Raw genomic sequence first — 17,928 nt, forward strand, 5'->3', positions numbered from 1 at the left:
AATTAATGGTAATTTCATGAGAAATCTAGTTTCACTCCATAAAATTCAATCAGTCTGTGAATAATGCTTTGCAAGTCAAAACACTTCAAAATAAAATTCTCTCTAATATGGCGTAATTTCTTCTGATCCTTCAGAGTTGAAAAAGGATGTATAAGTAGAAATTCAAAAGAAGAATGGAATTGAAATGGTCAGGATGAAATGCTCTTGATTTTTTTCTAGTGATTTGCAAATCTTTGAGATTAAGGTGAACATTTTAAACAAAATTTTAAAAAACTGAGGATCTGTGATATTGTAAGAAGTTTATTGTAAACGTGGAAAATAAGCTAAATATCTGTCATTGCACAAAACTCAAAACAAATTTTGTATAGAACAAAAGAGAAAAATACATTGACTACTAGAAAGTCTTTCAAAAATTAAATATATCCTTCCCAATATACTTCTTTGAGAAACAAGGTCAGTATTGAATCCCATGATGCAATAAAGGTTAAAAAGTAGATAATATCAAATTAAATAAAATTTCTAATACTGAGGAATTTAATTTTGCTTTGGTTTTATGATGCTGTAAAATTTCCAGATTGAAAACCATAGGTTAATAGTCTTTTTTCTTCCACTTGCAATCTGATATTTGATGCTAAATAAGCATCACATATAACTGGACTTGTTAAATAGTATGACTTAAAAAATGACAGGATATCTTAAATTAGAAAAATTTTCAAATTTGAGGATTACAAGTGAATATACTATTTCTTAGAGTTGAGATATGTGCACTTATTTTTCTGCATGTCTGTTTCAAAGGCAAGGTCTATTTCAAAGGCAACTTCCCCTGGCAGGTGTTGCTTCAGATACTTGAACTTTTGTTTTCTAAATTACACTGTGGTTTGAGAATCTGTCACTTCTTTATATTCCATTTGAAATAACTTGTTAAGTACTGTTGTCTCTCCTTAGGTCAAACCTCTATTAACATAAAAGCATTATAAAAGAGTCAGAAACTCATTAGATCAGCAATGTGGTGTTTTATATAGTTCCATATGGAGTTTCTTCCAAGTTGGTTTTGTCTTAATTAGAGTGTAAGCTTATGGAGATCAGGTATTGTATTTCTTCTAGCCACCTAGTTCCTATCATGGTGTTAAGAATATCAGTAGTATCCAAAATATTTTCTGAATGACTGACCATCTTTTAGAGAAAGTTACACTTTTAAAATGCTGTTGTTGATTTTTGTTTGGTTTTATTTGGCCATTTTCTTTATATATACACACACACACACACAGATATATATATATATAAATATTATATATATTTAAATTTATATATATATTTATATATATTATATATATATTTCTTTATATATATATACACACACATACATACACATATATATGTATATATATATATATAAAATTATTTGTATTTCTATTTTTTATTGTAAGAACACAACATGGGATTTACTCTTAAAATTATTTAAAATATACAATATATTATTGTTAACTACTATTGTTAACTATAGACACACTATCATACAGCAGAACTCTAGAACTTACTCCTCTTGTGTAATTGAACTTTTAAACCTATGGAACAGCAACTCCCCACTCACCCTTAGCCTCAGCTCCTGATAACTGCTATTGTACTCTATGTTAATTTTAATTTTATTGTAGTAGGGTTGATTTACAATGTTGTGTTAGTGTCAGGTATACAGCAAAGTGATTCAGCTATACATATATTCATTCTTTTTTAGATTCTTTTCTCATATAGGTTATCACAGAATATTGAGTAGAGTTCCCCATGGTCTACAGTAGGTCCTTGTTGATTATCTATCTTATATATAGTAGTGTGTGTATGTTCATCCCAAGATCCTGATTTACCCCCCGGATTGTAGTTTTCAATAGGCAAGTCTTTCACCTCATTGGTTAAGTTTATTTCTAAGGATTTTACAGTTTTTGATGCCATTGTAAATGGAATTGATGTCTTGGTTTCCTTTTGAATAGTTCATTGTTTGTCAATAGAAATGCAAGCAATTTTTACATGTTGAATTATATTTGCCACTTTACTTAATCTCTTATTGATTTTTTGTGGCGTCTTCAATGTTTTCTATATATAATATCATGTCATCTGCAGAGAGATAATTTTTCATCTTCCTTTCTGATTCATACAGTCTTTATTTTCCTTGTCTAATTGCTTTGGCTAGGACTTCCAGTACTATGTTAAATAGAATTGGTGAAAGTGGGCTTCCTTGTTTTGTTCTTGCTATTAGAGGAAAGCTTTCATTTTCTTACAGTTGAATATGATGTTATTTTGGGCTTTTTATACATGACCTTTATTATGTTGAGGTAAATTCCTTTTATACCTAGTTTGTTGAGAGTTTTTGCCGTGAAATGGTGTTAAATCTTGTCAAGTGTTTTTTCTTTGCATCTGTTGAGATGATTATGTGATTTTTATTCTTTGTGTTGCATCACAGTTGATTTGTGTATGTTGAATGATCCTTGCATCTCGGGGATAAATTTTACTTGCTCATTGTGTATGATCATTTTAATGTGCTGTTGAATTCAGTTTGCTAGTATTTTGTTTAGGATTTGTACATCCATGTTCATTAGGGATAATTAGACATTTTAAAGCTAGGAGTTTCACTTCAGTGTCTTTCAAGTGAAGAAATACACCATTTATTCACTGGTTTCACTTCTGCTCAATACCCTTTTTAGTTAAGAATGCAAATAGAAACCTTAATTATTTCCTTTACCTTCTTATCCTCTACAATCCTAAGATAAGGCATGGAAATGAGTCATTAATACCTCTTTTCCCTAACATTTCTATCATAAACATTTGTTTTATTTACTGACTACTTTGATTTTAAAAATGGCAAAACTCTAACATTGAGCAGCATTTTATACATTTTATGTATCAGTCAGTAACTTGACAGTAAGCAACAAATCTTTTCAACCTTATTCATTTAAATGAGGATTCACACCATCTATTGCCTACAGCTAATGCAGTGTATCCAGCTTTTAGGACAAATCTTCAGGAAAAACAAACTTCAGAGTTTATCTTAACACCACTAATAAGCACACAATTTTTTTTTTTTATCTAGCAAAATATGGAGACATTAACTGAAATTATCTTTCCCACCACTCTCATTTTTTATTCCCCTAATCTGTTTTATTTCCTTCATAGCATTTATTATTATACTACTTTTATTACCTGTTTACCCCAGAGTATGACTTCCTAGAGGATAGACTTTGAATTTTTATTGCTAAGTATTCTATTGCCTAGATATTGCCTCATATATAGTAAGTTATCAACAAATATTTGCTGAAAGAATATGTTCAAAAAATGTAATGATATGAGAAATAGTTGAGGATATGAGCTTGATCCTTTTACAACTGACACAAGTCAAAATTAAGAATATTAAAGACATTTCTTTAGAGTCCTACATATTTCTATAAATATTAAATACACACACACACACAAGATAACATTTTGAAATATCCTTTACATTTCACTAACATCAGTGGTTTAGAGTTCAGTTGAAAATCGAGCTCATTAAAGACCATAGAGTTCACCAAGCACATTACTTTGTTTCCAGAAAGGATATAGGACAAGGAGCAATGTGGCATGGTTTTATACAACAAATCAATGCTTCTGATTTCTCAGTAACTTAGCACTCATGTGGTCACAAGAGATGAAGGTGAGTGAGGACACAACTTCTCAGCTCAGATAAAACTTTAACTCTAGGATCTCTTTCCTTTTACATGTAAACAATTACACAGCTCTCTCATGTGATGACTATCTAGCCATGTATTTATCTCAGAGGTTTGTGACTAGCTCCTCCTCTGTAGTAAAGCTACATCTCATAAATACTATTTATTCATTATGTAATAAAAAATCTCAACAATAAGTCATAGGCATTTGATCCAGTTTACAGTCTTTGTTTAAATTTGCATTTTTCCTGGTTCTAGTATTAATATTTCTGTAACTATCCTTGGGTAAATGCTGTAAGGAAGACTCAACAAAGATCCAAATCTCCAGCATCCCCTGTATTTAGAGAAAAGTTGTAAAACTCGATGTTAACGCTTTCTTTTCATACTTCTAGGTATGAAAATTGAAAGATTGTTTTCAGATATTGTGTAAGTACCTAAATTTTAATGTTTGTGAGACTATAAATAGAATAGCATACTTTTTTCTTTTTTTTGCGTTACGCGGGTCTCTCACTGTTGTGGCCTCTCCTGCTGTGGAGCACAGGCTCCGGACGCACAGGCTCAGCAGCCATGGCTCATGGGCCCAGCCGCTCCGTGGCATGTGGGATCTTCCCGGACCAGGGCACGAACCCGTGTCCCCTGCATCGGCAGGAGGACTCTCAACCACTGCGCCACCAGGGAAGCCCAGAATAGCATACTTTTAACTAAACTTTTTAAACCAGGGGTACTTTTTAATGTTTAAAATTTTAATGTTTGTAATAGCTATAAAATATTTTTAAAAATTAAACCTAAAGTACAACTCTAATACCCAATATTTTTATAAGAAATGGAGTATGAGAAAAGAAAAAGATATGTGAGAACAAATATTGACAGATACCTTTTTAACATACCTTAAACAAATATTGGTAGGAATAAAAAGGAATAATGGAAAATACACAAAAAATAAGAGTGCAATGTGATTAGAAACAGAAGGTAACAAAGCATAAGACAATAACCTAAAACACTAGGAGGAATTTTATGTCCCAGATACTTGGGAGCTGGTAGAAACTATACTTGACATCTATTGTGAGGTTATTAATCACATGGGTACCATTATGTTTGGTGATGGTGAAACAAGAAATTCATATATAATGATGTGGATACATTTTTCCACATGGACTGAATGTTGATTTAAAAAGTCTTGATAATGAAAGGACAACTGAAATTGAAGTGATAATTATAAAGAAAGAGAATCTGTGTCGGGCTTGATAAAATGAATTGAACTAGTATAATTGCAATAGGAAAAGTTTTTGCAGTTTTTACAGAAGAAGAGTAAAATTAAAGGACTATAACTAGATTTGATCTACAATCTTTCTCTAATATCTTATTTTCCTTATTAACATTAGGAGTTAGCAAGTTTCAGGATATGCTTGAATTGGAATTTATTTTTATTACTTACTTTGAAAGTTTGTATTCCTCTGAGAACTTTTACTTTATTGCTATTCATTAATGTCATAAAGATAACCTATGATCTTCAAAAAGTCCAAGACTTTGTTTTCTTGTTTTTTTAAAAATAATATACATGTTCTCTATATGGTCTGATGAGTGGAGGAGGACAATATTAAAAACAATTAGTCAGAATAACTGTTATCCTCCACAGTATTGATACATACTAGTGTTCCAAACACCTGCCCTTTACTGTCCTGAATTTCCTAAATTCATGTCTGGAAACATGAACTTTTAAATGAGCTCCCAAGAGTTTGTCTGATCTCAGTAAACAGTAGACAAAATACAGAGAAGGAAAAAACTTCCAGGTACCTACAATTTCCCCACAGTCTAAAATTAAGTTTTGTTTACCATTAAAGATGATAACCTCATGGGACATAAAATAGTACTTAGGTAACCTAATAAGCATACCATGGTCTTCCCAACCATGTGAATTATCAACTTTCCAAAATTATTTAAGCAAAATTTAATCTGAAACAAATGAAATCTCCTAGAAAGTTATAGGCATTATTCTTGCTGAACCAAAGAGGAGGAAAATTCCAGAAATACAAAATTTTACCATAGCATGATTTCTTTAAGAAATCTTTAAGAAAACTAAAGGGATCTTCTTACTGTATAGCATTTAAGATATGCTCTCATGCATGACAAAGGCAAATATAATAATAGAATGGAAATAATTGTATATGAGAATTACATATGAAGGATCTCAGTTTTGGAAAGAAAGAATGGTCACTCACATTAATTTTCACTTATTGTTAATAGTAAAGTTACATTAATAAACACAAGAGCTATCATATACCAAATAGATACTCTGCTCCACACAGTATTAGGAATTTTGCAGACTTGTATTAAATCTTAGAAAACTTCTACAAAATATGAATTAGTATCTCTATTTTATAGATGGAAAATAAAACAGAAAAAGCCAAAGTAACATGCCCTGAATCACGATTCAAAATTGGCACATTCAGAATTTGTTTGGATTCTGCCTGACATGCTTTCTCTGCTGCTTCATACAAGCCTCTTGCTGATAGAGAATCAGTAGAACTATTCTACTATAAAAGATGCTCATATAATTTCATCACAGTGTTTTAATTTATTCTTTGCATTTATTGTGTCTATTATTGGAGACATGACAAACTATCCTTAGGAACATCTTTTTTCGTGAGGAGTTTAAAGCAAATAACAACTATATCAATGTATTTTTTTTCTACTTTTAAAAAGCATTCACTTTGAGACTATTTAGGGAGAGGCAAGCTTTCCTGTTTCTTTGGCATGTTTTGGTATGAATCAACTTTCAGAAACCTTTAGAATAAGGAACTAGTTTATCCTCCAACCCGAAATAACTTTAAAAATGAAACAATACTTAAAAACTACAGATACTAAGCACTGGATATTAGGAAATAAAGAATAGTATTTGCTAAGAGATGGAAAATAAACAGAGTTGGCACTAATATTTCCCTAATTTAATATATGAAGAGAGTTCCAATCACACAGCAGGGAAGAGGAACCTATGTATAACCCAGAGGCCTCGCTAAGTTCATGGAGTAGAGACTCTGGGAGGCCAAGGCAGACAGAGTTCACAGGGTACCAGGGAGGAGAGATTTACATAGAGAGAACACCCTGGAGCCCAGAGATCTCAGAGAGTCCCCCTCAAGTAGTCAGTTGTGTTATAATCAACATATGCACATGAAGAAACTGCCTACTCTGTGGAAAGAACATCCAAAAGGACTGAAGGGAAAGATCACCTAAGCCCATGTATAGTGCTTATGCCCACCAGCAAGAACAGAAAATTTCATAAAACATACAGCATTGAGTAAAGTACTAAGAAGAGTTTTGCCTCAAAAATAGGGTAACATTAGCTAAGGAATAAATGCTGCTCTGGTTTTGCTTACAGCAATTAAAAAGCAAGGCCTGAAAGAATAAAAGTGTTTTCAAATAAGTATATTCCAGAACAAAAATTCAAGAATATTTATAGAAACGTAAAACATCCAGGATCCAATAAGCTAAAATTAACAATCTATGACCTTAAATAAGAAACAATTAGGCATCCAAACAGCTGGAAAACATCACCCAAATATATTTTAAAAATCAATTGAAACTAATACAGAAATGATATGTAGGTAATAGCATTTGGCGATAAGACATTTAAAAATTGAATAAATTAAGTAGACACATTGAATATATTAAAAAAGATCAACTTCTCAAGATGAAAACTATAATATCTAGGATGGGGTTAACAGCAAAATAGACATTGCAGAAGAAAATATTATTGGACTTGAAGGCATAGCAATTGAAACTATTCAAAATAAAATATGGGGAAAAAATTACTTAAAATTCAGAGTTTAAATGAGTCTTGGGGCAACTTCCAATGGCCTAGTGTCAATGTAGTTAAAATTCTCATGGAGAGAAGGGGAAAAATATTAAATAACAATGGCCAAAATTTTCTGTATTGGATGAAAACTATGAATCCAGAGATCCAAAAACTCAATAAAACCCAAGCAAAATAAATATGAATAAAAATACACCAAGATATTATAAAACTTTCTTAAATCTAATAATAAAAATTATCTCAAAAGGATACAAGGAAAAATATCACAGTATGTATAGAGTAGCAAATATAAAGATAATAGCAGATCTCTTTTCCAAAACATTGCAGACTAGAGGACAGTGGAGCAACATCTTGAAAGAAGGAAGGAATTTTTTTCCCTAGAATTCTTTATCCAATGAAATTAGAAAATAAAATAATTGATTTCATACAAAGTATGCTTTCTCATAATAATGAAATTAAACTAGAAATCAGTAGCAGAGAGAGCAGTAAAATCTCCGAACACATGGAAGGTAAAAAACATACTTCTAAATAATTCATGGGACAAGAAGAATCTCTCAGAGGTGATAAAAATTATATGTAACTGAATAAAAATGAAAATGCAAAATTTCAAAGTCTGTGGAACACAACTATAGCAATACTTAGAGGGAAAATTATCACACATACTTCTTATATTAAAAATGTTTTAAAAATATGAAATCACTATTCTAAACACCCACCTCAAGAAACTGAAAAAAAGAACAAAGTAAATTAAAAGTAGGTAAAAGTAATGAGCAGAAATCAATTATATTCAAAATAGAAAAAGATATATAAAAGCAATCAAACTAGAAGCTATCATTTTAAAAAGGTCTGTAAAATTCACATTTAGCAGTCTAACAAATTCAAATAGAGAGAGAGAGAACACAAATTACCAATACCTAGCAATATCAGGAATGAAGGAAAGTATATCACTACAAACCTCACTGATATTAAAAAGATAAGTGAATGCTACTAACATCTTTATGTTCATAAATCCAACAGTGTAAATAAAATGGATGAATTCCTTGAAAAGTACAAAATCCAAAAAACACTGAAGAATTACATAATCTGAACAGTTCTATATGAAATAAATGAACTCATATTTAAATACTTTCCACAAAGTAAACTCCAAACACAGATGGCTTCACTGAGGATTCTACAGAACTTTGAAGTAAGAAATAATATTCTATAAAAACTCTTCCAGAAATTTTTAAATTACAAAGGATCATACACCATGACCAAGTGGATTTTTCCCTTGGAAGCAAAGATCATTCAACATACACAACTCAATAAATGTGACATATTACATTAAGAAATGAAGGAGAAGAATCCTATTATCATCTCAATAGATGAAGAAAAATCGTTTGACAAAGTTCAGCCCTTTGTGATAAAAATTCTCAACAAATTAGATAAAGAATGTACCTCAATATAATAAGGCTGTATATGACAAGTTCACAGGTAACATCATGCTCAACAGTATGATGTTAAAAGATGAAAGCTTTTTCTCTAATATCAGGAACAAGGCAAGGATGCCCACTTTCACCACTTCTATTCACCATCATACAGGATGTCATATACAGAGCAAAAAGGCAAGAAAAAGAATAAAGGTGTCCAAATTAGAGAAGAAGAAATAAGATTGTCTCTATTTGCAGAAAACATGAAAACCCTTGAGACTCCACACACACAAAAAAACTATTACCACTAATACAATTTAGTAAAGGTGCAGGATACAAAATCAACATACAAAAATCGATTGTGTTTCTATATACTAACAACAAAATATCTGATAGAGAAATCAAGAAAATTATCCCATTTACAATAGCATCAAAAATAGTAAAATACTTAAGAATAAATTTACCAGTGAGATGAAAGATCTGTACACTGAAAACTATAAAATAATGATAAAAGAAATTTAAGAAGACACAAATAAATGTAAAGATATTCCATGTTCCTGAATTGGAAGAATTGTTTAAATTGATAGATTCAACACAAGTGCTCTCATAATTCAAAGGGCATTTTTTACAAAAATAAAAATAATTGTAAAATTTGCATGGAAGAACAAGAGACTATGAATATCTAAAGCAATCTTGAACAACAATAACAAAATTGGAACCACCACACTTCCTGATTTCAAAACATATTACAAAGCTATAATAATCAAAACTGTATCGTACTGGCATAGAAACAGACATAATAGACCAATGAAGAGAATAGAAAACCTAGAAATAAACCTATGCGCATACAGTAAACTAATCTTCAACAAAGGTACCAAGAATACACAATGAGAAAAGGATGGTCTCTTCAAGAAATGGTGTTGAGAAACCTGGATATCCAGAAGCAAAAGAATGGAATTGGACCCTTATCTTACACCATACACAAAAATCAACTGAAAATGGATAAAGGCTTAAACATAACACCTGAAATCATAAAGTCCTAGGAGAAAATATAAAGTGAAAGCTGCTTGGCATTGGTCTTGGCAATTTTTTTTTCTTGGATATGTCACTAAAAGCACAGACAACAAAAACAAAAATAAATAAGTTGAACATCAGACTAAAAAGTTCAGCACAGCAAAAGAAACCATCAACAAAATGCAAAGGCAACCTACAGAATGGGAAAAATATCCATAAAACATATATGTGATAAAAGGTTAATATCCAAAATATATAAGAAACTCAAGTCAAAAGCAAAACAAAGCAAAATTTAATAAACCAATTAAAAAATGGGCAAAGGACCTGAATAGACATTTTTCCAAAGAAGACATACAAATGGCCGAGTTATGAAAAGATGCTCAGCATTTCTAATAATCATGGAAATGCAAATCAAACCCACAATGAGATATTACCTAATACCTATTAAGTTGTCTATTACAAAAGATAAGTGTTGGCAAGGATGTGGTATTTTATAAGTGTTCTTTTAAAGAACACTTGTACACTATTGGAGGAAATGTACATTGGTGCAGCCACTGTGGAAAATGGTATGGAGGTTCCCCTGAAATTAAATATAGAATTAGCATATCATCCAGTAATTGCACTTCTAAACGTATATCCAAAGGAAAGAAAATAACTTCCTTAAAGAGACATCTACACTCCCATTTCATTGCAGCCTTATTCACAATAGCAAAGGTATGAAAACAACCTAATTGTATATTGATGGGGGAATGTATAAAGAAAATATTGCATATATATTGTAGGGGAGGAAAATTCTATGTCTACACTCTTAAAGTTTTTAGGATGGGTCTAAGGATTAAACTGACATATGGCAGATTAACAGGTGAAAATCATACAGATTTACTTAATATAAGTTTTATGTGACATGAAAATCCTCATAAGGCAATTAAGACCCAAAGAAGTGGCAAAACCTGAATGCTTTTATACTAGCCTGAACAAAGAGGAAATTCTGGTAAAGTAAAGTATGTAAGAAGGCTAAAGGAAGATAAGAATTATTTTAACAAATTCTGTTGTATAAAATTCTCTTGGTCACAACATTCTGTCCTTGGTAATAAGAATGTTAATTTCCTTCTAGTATAGGGAGACCATATTTCATAATAGGATTTTATCTCCTGCTTTCAGGAAGATAAGGGGAAGTTTCAGAGTGCGCTTTGGGTACCTGCTTACGTCTTTAGCTCAAAATTATTTTTATATCAAAGAGGCATATTTTGTGATGATGTGTTCTGGTTTCCTTCAGTATACAATAGACAGTTATTCAGCCTTTAAAAATAAGGAAATTCTACCATTTGCAACAACCAGGATGAACCTGGAGGATATTATACTAGGTGAAATTATCTAGACACAGGAAGATAAATACTGCATTATCTCATTTACACACAAAATCTAAAAAAATCTAAATCATAGAAACTGAGTAGGCTAGTGGTTACCAGTGGCTGAGGGGGCAGGAGAAATGTGAACATATTAGTCAAAGGGTACAAATTTTCAGTTATAAGACTAGTAAATTCTGATGAGTAATGTACAGCATGGTGACTAATATTGTATAGTTTACTAGAAATTTGCTAAAAAAGTAGATTTTAAGTGTTCTCATACAAACACACACACACACATGCAACTCTGTGAGGTGATGGATATGTTAATTAGTTTGCGGTAATCATTTCACAATGTATACGTATACCAAAACATCATGCCATACACATTAAATATACACAATTTTCATTTGTCAATTTTATATCCATAAACCTGGGTAAAAGAGAAAGAAATGAAGAGCAGCCATATTAGAAAGGAAGAATTAAATTATCTTTACTCAAAGATGACATGAATGTTCATGCCGAAAATCCAACTGAATCTAAAATTAAACTATTAAAACTAAAAACCAGTTAGTCATGTTTGAAGGATACACAAGATACATTATATATGATTTTTTGTAGAGGTGCAAGGCAAAGGCAATTCAGTAGAGAAAGGGTAATCTTTACAACAAATGGTTTTGAAACAAATAGCTATTGACAAGCAAAACAAAAATGAAATTTTTTTCCCATACCTCACACAACAAACACAAGTTAACTCAAAATTAATCATATACTTAAATATAAAACCTAAAATAATAGAACTTCCAGAACAAAATATACAAGAAAATCTTTGTATTTTAAGTTAGGAAAAAGACTTTTATATATAATGCCAAAAGCACAATCCATAAAAGAACAGTAAGTGCTGAATTGGACTTCATTAAATTCTAGAACATCTGCTCTTCAAAAAAAAAAAAGCCAAACTCAAACAAACAAAACACCATCAAAAAAAATGAAATAACAAACTACAATATTACAGAAGATATTTGCTTTTAGGGCTATTTCCTCAATGTCATCTTCCTATGCCTCTGATCTTATCATTTTTTTTGTTTGTCCCTAATGCTTCTATTTTGCTTCTCTGAATACATATTAAAAAGAAATACCCTTTTGTTTTTATATATGATGTGCCCATTAACATAGATTTTTAATTATATTTTATGCATTTGTCCTTTAAACCATATAAAGAAAAAAATGAGAAATGACAAACCAAAATACAATAATATTGGCATTTTTATTTACTTATGTAGTAACTATTATCAATGTTCTTTTCTTCATATGGATTTGAGTTAGTATCTAGTGTCATTTCATAGTCCTTTTAGTGTTTCTTGTGGGGCAGGCCTACCAGCAAAGAATTCTTTAACTCTTGTCTTTCTAGGAATATCTTAATTTCTCTATTTTTTAAGGATACTTTTGCCAGATATATAATTCTTGTTCGACATTATTTAATTTCAGCACTTTAAATAAGTCATCCCACTACCTTTGGTCTTTATGGTTTATGTTGAGAAATTAGCTGTTACCTCATTGAGGAACCCTTGCATGTGATGAGTCTCTTCTTATTTTGCTGCTTTCAAGACTCTCTTTTTGGCTTTCAACAGTTTAATTAAAATCAGTCTTGGGCTTCCCTGGTGGCGCAGTGGTTGAGAGTACGCCTGCCGATGCAGGGGACGCGGGTTCGTGCCCTGGTCCGGGAGGATCCCACGTGCCGCGGAGCGGCTGGGCCCGTGAGCCATGGCCACTGAGCCTGCGCGTCTGGAGCCTGTGCTCCACAACGGGAGAGGCCACAACAATGAGAGGCCCGCGTACCGAAAAAAAAAAAATCAGTCTCACTGTGAATCATTTTATGTTTGTTCTTCTTGGAGTTCGTTGAATTTTTGAATGTGTAGATCCATTTCTCTTACCACGTCTGGGAAGTTTTCAGCCATATTTATTCAAATATTCTTTCTGACCTTTTCTCTCCTTCTGGGACTCCCATTTTGCCTATGTTGGTAAATTTCATGTTCTATCACAGTTTTCTAAGACTCTGTTCATTTTTCTTCAATTATTTTACTTTCTGCTCCTCAGATTGGATAATTTAAATTAACCTATCTTCAATTTCTTGGATTTTTTTCTTCTGCCTGCTCAACCTATTAAAAACCTCTAGTGAATTTTTTTATTTTAGCTATTATACTTTTCAACTCCAGAATTTCTTTTCAGTTCTTTTTTGTAATTTCTGTATCTCTGTTGATATTCTCTATTTGTTGAGACATTATTTTTCTGGTTTCCTTTAGTTCTTTGAAAAATTTTTAACACAATTGATTGAAAGTATTTCTTTAGTATGTCAAATGTCTGTTACTCCTCAGGGACAGTTGCTGTTAATTTATCTTGTGAATTGACCTACTTTTTTGTTTCTCTATGTGATTTGATTTGTAATTTTTATGGAAAATTGGAAATTTTGAATATTATGTCATAAGTCTTGTAACTAGATTTTCTTTTCCTTGGACTTTTTTTTTTGTAGTTTGTTGTGTGTTATAGTTGTTTGTTTATTTAGTGACTTATTTTTGGTAAAGTCTGTAATTTTTTGTCCTGGGAGGGAGGGAGGAAGGAAGGGATAGAGGGGAGGAAGAAAGGAAGGAAGGAAGAAAGGAAGGAATGAAGAAAGGAAGGAAAGGAGGAGAGAGATAGAAAGAAAAAGAAAGAAAGGAAGAAAGAAAGGAGGGAGGGAGGGAGGCTGGATGGCTTACTTGGTCTTTGCTGGTTGGCTCTCTGCTGGAGCACTCCTTTACCATGTAGCCAGGCTATTTACAAATGTGATGTAGCATTCATTTCCTCCTTTTGCTGAGACTAGAAATCAGCCAGAGATAAAAGCTTGAGGTCTTCTCAGGTCTTTTCTGAGCATGTATCCTGCCCTGGAAATTCATTTGACTTTCTAAATCCCCCCACATATGTGGGTACTTTTCAGTGACTTAATATCCCCAAACCTCCACAGCTTTCCCTTCCAGGCTTTCGGTATGCCTATTGTTTACCTCAAAAGACCAAAACAGGCAAACAAGTTCTCAGAGAATAAGGTCTGCTCTGCTATCTCTGGAACCTGGGACCAGGGTTTCACCCTCAAAATGGAGGCTAATGTCTCTCAGGCCACTGCCTTGCCAGTGAGGGGAAGAGCAAGAGTAACTAAAAAATACTGCAAAGGTTTCCTACTGTTTTCAAGTTACCTTTTTCTTGATTCAGCATTTGTTCAGTTGCTATAAACCTTTAACTATTTTCCAGAGTTTGGAGAAAGTTCATTCTGTTTTTGCTCCATTTTCAGTGTTTCTGTGGAGTTCTGAACCCTTGGAACTACCTAATCTGCTATTTTCACCAATATTATTCTTTCAACTTTTAAATTTGCATCCACATTGGGTTTTATTATTTATTTGTTTATTATTTAATATTCAAGTTAGAGCTGTTTTCTGCTGTCTAGTAATTTTTGTTGTCCATTCATATTTACAAGTGGGAAAATAAAGAGCTTATTGGAAGCACTATGCTTATGGGTAGGGCTTGTTGTATGCAGACTTCAATGTTACAGCCGTATCTATTTGGATCATTACATTAGGGACCTCCTGATGTATCTTTAGTTCTTTCATCTTTGGCTGATCAATTCACAAGAATAATATTTTCCAGTCATCTCAGAGGATAGGCTTGGCTATTATCATTTTGAGGGACATGTAAAAGAAAGGCGTTGAAGTATTTCAACATTCAGTAAGTAAATGTTTACTAGACCCTCTTGTACCTGGAATGAACATGTTGCTTCCCATTACAGAACCCTCTCTGTTTTCTTGGTGGGGGTTTGAGTGCTTTACTTATCTAGCTTCAGGGAGTCATTAGTCAAGCCTCCAGATATTAGCCCAGTCTTTACTCTCAGTTTTAGAAGTATAACTGTTATTAGAATCATTTGGAAGTTCCCCACTGCTAGCTAAAGATTCAGATTTCTCATGTCTGCTGTTACTTACTAGTATCCATTTGCTTTCCTCCTAAAAGTTTTTGCTGTGGTTCCTTCTCTCATTTTCTCTGTTCTTATGGACTTATTTCTTTGAAATTCCTATTTTTTATAATTACTCTTATTTTAGTGGAATTTCTTGGTGGAGAAGAACTGGATGTGTTTTTAAAACACCATCTTTATTTTGAAGTCTGTTTGCAGGATTTCTCATTAATCTCCCTTTCTGCATTGAATTTAAGAACCTGGTTCAAGGATTTAAGCTATAGAAATTTAAAGAGAATTCTTAGAATATATGGTAGAAATAAATATGACAAAGTACCCAGAGGAATTTGTCTTATGAATAGTCTTGCTAGATATATTGAATATCATTGTGCAGTTTTACTTTAAAATAATGTTTTAATTCATTAATAACTCTTTTATTAATGTAACTTATTACAGGGATTAAAGATTAGATCAGGCCCTAAGTACAGAAAGCATTTGACTTAGCATTTAAAGACACCCAAAGGAAAGCAGCATAAGGTCAGACATCTCATCCAATGGAAGTTTAGTCAACTCCTCCTCAACATTTTGTCAATTCTTTCCTTTATTAATTTTTTAATTTTTTAATTTTTTTTATTTTTTATTTTTTTATTTTTTGCGGTACGTGGGCCTCTCACTGTTGTGGCCTCCCCCCTTGCGGAGCACAGGCTCTGGACATGCAGCCTCAGTGGCTACGGCTCACGGGCCCAGCCGCTCCGTGGCAGGTGGGATCTTCCAGGACTGGGGCACGAACCCCTGTCCCCTGCATTAGCAGGCAGATTCTCAACCACTGCGCCACTAGGGAAGCCCCATTCCTTTATTTTTATCCTCACATCATAGTGATAATGGGCTGAATCTTTAGTTTTCTTTCATTCATTAATCTATTGTTTTATATAAATCTATCAAGTTAACTTATAGGAAAAAAAATTTTAAAGGCAATGAACTATTTGCTGGGTTATATCATTACTGAACTCTATAAAATTATGTGAAGTCCTCTTCTGTATAGTAAAACTTGCAAGGTTATTTTATTTCATGATTACTCTTATAGTAATTTTTAAAAATCCTTTTAAAGATAGGCATTTTTTTCATGGCTTTTTCTAAGAAACTATTTTTTTCTTTTTAAAGTTTAGGCTCTTTAAATAAATGTATTTGAAAGATCAATGAAATGGGAAATTTGGGTGACTCATCAAAGCAGAAAGTAATTGAATACTTGAGTTGTTACTCTTGATGACAGATATGAAAATTAATAAAATTAAATGTGTGGTATCAAAATGAACAAAAAGTAAAACGTCAAACAAGAAAGACCAAGATCAAAGGAATAAATAGACTGTACAAACGGTGAAATCCATGAATATCACAACCTCAACTAGAAATGATGCTTACATTAAAACTGGAGCTACACTGTAGGGAAGTAGAGAAAGGATTTAAAAAGGTAATTGTTTGTATCATAGTGAACCAAAGACATATTAGGGACTTAGGTAAGACTTTTCCATGTCAGCTCTTGGGGTTTCTTAGAAATAATCTCAATGATGCCTCCTCTGTGGTCAATTCAGGACTCTACTTTTTACATCTTACTGTTGTCCAAGATCTTCTGCAGTCTTGGTGCCACAGTTTGCTTTCCTTTTCCTTAGTCTTCAGTTTTGTTTTGATGAAAACGATAACTAAGAGCTTAAGAATAAAATGTATTTTAAGAGGCCAGCCCCTTTAAGACAGGGAAGTTGAAGTCTGATAGTAGAGACCAAATAAGAGAAGGTGATTTTCTCTTCTGAGCCTTATTTTAAGTCTGAATTGCAAAACTGATATAATGAGCTTAAGAACAATTCAGGTCAGCATCAATATATAAGTGATAAAATGTTGGGAGTGGGAGGAAAGGGAAAGGTTTAGATAGGAGGACACTGGCAGTGATAAATTCTGAATTGCAGCCATTTTAAAGAAATGTCAGAATCAGGTTTTCTGGAAGGTCCATCTAGGTTAATAAAGAATCAGATAGCACCAGGGAAGGAATCAGCTTCTTCATTTTACTTCCTTATTGAATGTTAGGAGTTTGATTGCTCCTAAAGCCCATAAGAAATCAGGCCATCATTTTATCAAATTAATACAACAGCAAAGAGTTCTCATAATTAAGCCTGGTGGCCAACAGAGTGTGGACACAGAAGATTTATTGCCTCAGACCCTCTTTATTTTCTGTATAATATTAATCTCCATTTTTTTTTGGAAAACTTTCTGATCTAGATATAACTGAAACACAATTAATATTGCTCTTTCATATTATTGTCAGGATACTGACAGGATACATCATGAATGGCTTTAATTCTGTGTGTGCCTCTGTACGGAACTCTAAATGCATGCGTATAGGCATGGGATATAGTCAGGGGGCTGACAACCTAGGTTCTAAAGCCAGACAGCTGTGGCTTAATTCACACTTCATAATACTTATTAAATGTGTGACCTTACCAAAGTTAACTTTCTCCATATTTCAAAGTCTTGATTTGTCAAATGAGTCTAAAACTACTTCAAAAATTGTAGTGAGGTGGTGAAGTAGAAAATGACATCTTTTTAGTCAATATGCATGAACATTTTTTCAATGTGATATACCCCAAATGCCCAGCATTGCTAAGCTCTTCCTGGCATTACTGATACAGTAAAATTA

Source organism: Orcinus orca, chromosome 3, assembly GCF_937001465.1.
Source record: "Orcinus orca chromosome 3, mOrcOrc1.1, whole genome shotgun sequence".
NCBI classification, from domain to species: Eukaryota; Metazoa; Chordata; class Mammalia; order Artiodactyla; family Delphinidae; genus Orcinus; species Orcinus orca.